Source organism: Octopus bimaculoides, chromosome 16 (genome assembly GCF_001194135.2).
Source record: "Octopus bimaculoides isolate UCB-OBI-ISO-001 chromosome 16, ASM119413v2, whole genome shotgun sequence".
NCBI lineage: Eukaryota > Metazoa > Mollusca > Cephalopoda > Octopoda > Octopodidae > Octopus > Octopus bimaculoides.
Genome location: NC_068996.1, coordinates 57,356,627 through 57,363,343, shown reverse-complemented (window position 1 = coordinate 57,363,343; position 6,717 = coordinate 57,356,627). Strand labels below are relative to the sequence as shown.

General features: G+C 34.6%; 1 long non-coding RNA gene across 1 annotated transcript; it reads left to right on the top strand.

Moving 5' to 3' along the window:
* The first annotated feature begins 2,027 nt into the window (after positions 1–2,027).
* On the top strand, positions 2,028–5,402 carry LOC128249613 (uncharacterized). The gene is made up of 3 exons (XR_008265729.1): positions 2,028–2,140; positions 2,442–2,485; positions 5,086–5,402. It is a non-coding gene; the product is annotated as an uncharacterized LOC128249613 (long non-coding RNA).
* The last annotated feature ends 1,315 nt before the right edge of the window (positions 5,403–6,717 follow it).

Here is a 6,717-nt window from a genome sequence, read left to right as displayed (position 1 = left end):
TATATATATATATATATATATATATATATGCCAACTTTCTGGGCACCATTCTGTGGTTGTTAGTCAATGTAATGTCACCCCCTCCCATTTCTGCTCCCACTCAGTGGTACCCCACACACTGTTTAATATTTGGTGCAAGACTTTCTCTCTTTTCTTTGTCCTTCTCCTCTCTCCTCTTGTGCACAAAACCTTTCCCATCTATTTCTATCTGCCTCTCTACCTATCTGCTGCCTTTCTCTCTTTACTGCCTTACATTTCTTCTTCTGTTCATCTCTGTCAACTATCTACTCATCATCATCATCATCATCGTTGTCGTCGTTTAACGTCCGTTTTCCATGCTGGCATGGGTTGGAGGGTTCAACTAGGGTCTTGGAAGCCAGTAGGCTGCACCAGGCTCCAATCTGATTTGGCAATGTTTCTACAGCTGGGTACCCTTCCTAATGCCAACCACTCTGAGAGTGTAGTGGGTACTTTTTTACATGCCACTGGCACAGTGGTCAGAGGGGGCTGGCATCGACCAAGATTGAATTGTGCTTTTTATGTACCACCAGCATGGGAGCCAGTCAAGGTGGTGCTGACTTCAGCCATGTTTGGATGGTTCTTTTTATGTGCCAATGGCACAGGGACCACAACTACAATTTCCATTTGATTGTGATTGTGATTTGATTTGATTTTGATTTTAATGTACTTGACTCAATAGGTCCCCTCAAGCATGGCATGTCGCCCTACGATTGTCTATCTTTATTCCCTTTTTAACTCTGCACTCTCTCTCTTTTTCTTACTTGCTTTTCCCTAACCATCTCTACTCCACTCTGTCTCTCTCTTTCTTCGCTTTTTGGTACCAAAAGACCATCCAATTTCTTATCACTCATCCTTTTTCTACTTGACCAGTGCATAGGTACGACGTGTATTTTGTTTCATCTCCTGCCTAGCACTCACTTCAGTTTACCTTTTCACATTTCATTCTTTTATTTCCTTCTATCCCATCTTTCTATCTTTTTCCTGAGCCCTCTCATCATACCTTTGGAACACATTATTTTCTTTGTTTTTTGTTAGTTTTCATCATGTTGTTTTCCACGTTTTGAAATACTTGCAATTTGTATTTTTACTGCTTATGTTTGCTTTGCTTGATATATACATTAATGCCAAAAATATTGTGTTTATTGACTTCAAAATGATCACACCATCAATGGAAAGTTCAAAGTCAACTTGCTTAGGCAGTATTGGAAGGCTATCAAGACCAAACACCCAGAAAAACTGATGAATGGACAATGTCTCAGCACACAAGTCCTTGGTTTCAATGGTAGCTGTGCATGACTGGCTTTGAACTGGTTGATCACCCATCCCTATCTTAGTAATTTGGTTCCATCTGTTTCCCAACATAGAAAAACATTTAACTGGGCACCAGAATCTCTGTGATGATGACATCTTATCTGCTGTTGATGACCATTTTGACCGACAGAATAGCTTCTTCACCAGTGTGATCCAAGCACTTCAATTACTTATGGAAGTGTGTGGACAATAAGAAGATCTACGTTAAAACATGAACTTCATTTGGTTACATTCCATGAGAGTGTTTTGCTCAGTCTATGAACATTTCAACCGACCCTCCTAATAATAAAGATTATTATTGCATCTGCATTTGTTTTGATGTTAACATTGAAAAAAATTCACTTTTTTGTAAATAAAATTTGGACCTGGATTTGCAGCCACTAAGCAAATTTTCTTCCCAGGGTACTGGTTAGATGGCCTTCATTTAAAAGCAGTCTTGTAGGTTTGATTGCATGGATGCAGAGCTGTATCCATTGAGTCTTAATTTTTGTAAAAAATCAACAACTGATCAAAATTGAAGTATTTTCTGGCCCCACAGAGGATAGTCGGTCTCTCTGATGGAGTTTTGGTTGCATTATGTGAAGTCACCAGGAAAAATTCTCTATGATTGTGAAGATTAACCTTTGTTGTAATTTTGAGGGTTTTAGCTGCTGGAGAGAATAATGTACAAAATTGTTTTTTTTAGATATGATCAAGGACTGTGCTTTGTGTTGATATGACAAAATTGTCATATTTCCATTAGAGGCTTCTGCAGTAGTGGCACTGGTGTTGTTGTTATATGGAATACAACAAAGTTGTTGGAGAGCAGGTAAGAAGGGGGCCTTGTCCATTCGCTGCAATGTTGTAATCTAAGAGGAATCTTCTACTTTGTGAGATGCAAGACTGATTAAATCCATTAGGATGGGATGTTAGATTTCAGTGTGTGTATTTATGGACAAAAATGACATAAGAATATAAAAATAAGAATGGAAAAATGATATGAGCTGACAACCATCTTACTCCAACCTGTACAAAGACGTTTAAAATATTATACAATTAACAACTTAATTTAATAAAGAAATATTGTCTTTTTTGATTCTATTTATTCTTCTGCATTTTATTTCTTTCAGAGAAATTTATCATTCGCAATCCTACAAAGGGGAGGAGCTTCAAGGTATTTCAAAATGATTTTATTTCTATTTTTGTTTATTATTTTTTAAATTTCTATTTTTGTTCCTTAACCTTAATCTGTTTGAGACTGTCTCACTCTTTTTTTTAAAAATTACCTTCTGTTTGTATTGTTCTTTTGTGTAGTATTTCATGTTACTATCATCATCATCATCATCATTAGGGTGGTGAGCTGGCAGAGTCGTTAGCATCCCGGACAAAATGCTTTGTGGTATTTCGTTTGTCTTCATGTTCTGAGTTAAAATTCTGCTGAGGTCAACTCGGCCTTTCATCCTTTCTGGGTCAATAAATTAAGTACCAGTGAAACACTGGAGTTGATACAATCAACTAATCCCTTCCCACCAAATCTGAGGCTTTGTGCCGCCAGGAGAAAGGATCCCCGTCATAATTATCATTGTCATCATCATCATCTTCTAGGATGGTAAACTGGAAGAACTAACAAAGTGTTGGATCAAATGCCTTCTGCTGTTTTATCTGATACTCATCAGATAAATACGAGTTCAAATCCATACTAAGGTTAATTTTACTTTTCATCCAAGTTTTTTAAAATAGAATATCAACCAAGTACTGGTGTTGATTGTATTGACTTATTCCTTCCCCTTAAAACTGTTGACCTTGGGCATAAATCAGAAACCATTATTCAAAGGTGGTGGAATCATTAATGTCAGAAAAAATGCCTTTCAGTATTTTCATTCTGCCATTTTACATTTTGAGTTCAAATCCTGCTGAGATCAACTTTACCTTTTGTCCCTCCCAGGTTCATAACATAAAGTACCAGTTTAGTACTAGGTTCTGTGATATAAACTAACTACCTGGCTTAGAATTCTACTCAAATCTCAAGAATCTTTCTTAGGATTCTTCCTGAATATAACATGGTACTTTTCTGCATGTTGACAATGCAAGTTTTAATTCCAATGTCTTCCAGTTTTTTAGGCAGCATTCTTGGTTTTGTGCCAAGTGCACCAATTACTACAGGAATAATTATTGTCCTTGGTCTTCCACAATCTCCTCAGCTCTCTGGCTGTTGTCATTATTGAAAGAACTTGGTTGGATTCAAAAATTCATATTTTGAAAAAGATGAGAGGAGTGAAGCAAAGAACCTTCCAATCTCACCTTGGTTATTTCTGTTGGCTACATATGATGAAGAGAGCTGAAGACCTTTTTCTCGTGTTTCTAACAAATGTTTGCCCAATTCATCGATAAAATTATTTTAATAAAAATAAAACTATTTTTCTTAGCAAATACGAATAAGAAGAAAGCAAAAATAAACTATTACAGAGATGTACTTGCATAGCAAGGGACTTGATCTAAGATCGTGTGCTGAAACAAAAACAATTGCAGCGTGGAAGAAGTTTGTAAACCATTTTGTCAGCGAACAGGTCGCATTTTCAAAGCGATGACACAAATGAAATTTAAATGTTGAAGTGAAACTCATGGTTTTTGTGTGTTTCTTAAATGGCTTACAAACATCTTCCACGCTGCAAAAATAAACAATATAATAATTAAAACAAACTCATAGATTACACATCAAAGTAAATTCGCTGACTTAGATCACACGACAGAGTAACCTAGAGTAATTGCCTTTTAATTTGTAGATTACACACAAAAGTAACATCTACGTAAGTAACAAAGAAAGCAAAAGCAGTTGATTCCCTTTATTATTGGCTACGGGGTTGTGTCCCTTCTAACTATTTCTTTTTCGCAAAAGAATGTCAAACGTTATAATTATTTCCAAGTAACATAATGTTTTATCTATAGTAGCGGACCAAATATCTGACATGCTTGATGCCAGATTTATGGATTTTCCGACTTTCTGGAGATATTCTTAATAGATACTTAAAATATAACATAAACTATGAAAAGTAAAGAACTAAATTGTTATTTAATAGATTTGAATTAATACTCTTCTAAAGCTGGGTCTATTTCATATTTATTAATTCATTTAAAATTCCTGAAATTTATCATACTCTTCAATGTAAATAGTATCGTGTTTGTAAGATAAAAATTAAATTAAAAAAAAGTAAAAAATATAATTTTATTTAACTGATGCAGGTACAAAAAATACACTTCTAAATCAGAGTATGTTTAACCTTTATCAATAAATTTTAAAAATTGAAAACCAAATCTCCAAATGCAAATATAAATTAACTAATTTCAAAAACACTTTCAAAGGTATTTTGTGTTGTTTTCATTTTTTTTGGGGTGTGGTGAGGCCAGGGTGGTTGTAATTCCATATTTCTGGAAGCTGAATAAGATGTCCAGTACTGTATCATATATTACAGCTGGACCTATGGATATTCCACATGGTAGGCAACCACTAGAACATTCTTATTATAAAACATAAACATTATATCCAACTTAACATAGATGCTGTGATATTAGCCTTGAGGGACCCTCTAATATAGATGCATGGTGCATAAAAACACACATATAGACCATAGTAAAAGAAATTTACCTGTCATGGGTGCCAGAATCCTCATATCATGTAATTTCAGTCTACTGGACCTCATCAGTGGGAACCAATTGATTGCCACATTCCAGTCAAATGTCATTGCTACAATATATACAATATCACTGTCTTTTCAGATGCTGATGTTGCAGACAGCCAGCAGGCTTATTACAAATAAATTATTACCAATGAAAGCTGTATTAACACCAAAAAGTAAACATTATATTCAACTTGACATGAATGCTGTGTTAGAACACTAAATACTGCATTCTTAGCCTCGAGAGGTTTTCTCATATAGGTGCTTGGTGTATAAAAGCACACATGCAGATCATAGAAAACAAAACTCACCTGTCATGGAATCCACATCTCACCGGATTTTGTTCTGTTGGAAACCACTGATCGCCACATGTGAATCAAATCTTGGTTGGGGTAAGTTGATTACATTGACCTCAATATACAACTGGTACTTATTTTATCGACCTCAACAGGAAGAAAGGCAAAGTCAACCTTTGTGGAATTTGAACTCAGAATGTAAAGACATGAAATGCCACCAAGCATTTTGTCCAGTGTGTTGATGATTCTGCCAGCTTGACACCTTTACAATATATAGAATTTCACCACCATCTTTTCAGACACTGATGTCACAAATAGCCACCAAGTTTATTAAAGATTGATTATTAGCAACAGAAGCAATATCAACACCAACAGGTAAACACTATATCCAGCACGACATGGATGCAATGTTAAAACACCTGAATAATTAGCCTTGGGAAATTCTCTCATTTAACATGGCATCCTTGTTAAGTTGGATCTAAAGATTACACTTTGGTATTCATACTGCTTCTGTTGCTAATAATTAATTCTTATTATAGACTATATTGAAAAAATAATTTCTGCTGATCCAAAATAAATCACATTGACAGCATTATTTCAACACAGAGCAACCTGTGAAAATACAACAATATTTGTTGCTGTGTGCATCACTGTAAGATACATTCTGGTAGTCGTTTTTTTGTTTGTTATTTTCTTTCATGAAGTTTCACTGTAGCTATATCAATTTTTGTTCAAACATCACCCTGTCGTTAATGGCTGTTTATGATCAGAGTGGATAAAAAAATAACAAACAAACAAGCAACAATTGACTTGGTTTTTTGAATTTGAAATGCATTAATTTCTGGACAGCACCCCAGCTAGCTAGCTCCTGTCAAACTGTCTAACCCATGCCAGCATGGATAATGGACATCAAACAATGATGATGATGATGACGATGATATATGATTTTCTTGTCTAAACAAGTATATACATTCACTTAAACCCACTCCTTATATAATTGTAAAGTAAATATGAATATAAGGTAAAACCAGAAATTGTGACACGTCATAAGAATCCATTGCAGTCATCTAAGTGAAGCTATCAATATAAAACATGAGCAAACTTTTAGTCACAAATGCAATAACTTATAAAATAAAATTTTCATTAAAGTTCATTTAAGATTTATTAAATAAGCTCCCTGTATATGCTCTGGATTGATAGGCCTTCACCATTGCAACTGAGTACCCTCTTTAAGCCACTTATTAAGACATCCATTATTAAGACATACATTAAGACATTTCTTATAAATCCAATATTACTAAAGGATTAAGTAACTGGATATATCAATTTGTGCATGGAACACATTCTTTACAGCTAATTCAATTAATAAATTACTGGTGTATTGACAGTGTTTTACTTCAATTTACATACTTATACTACTTTACTATATATATATA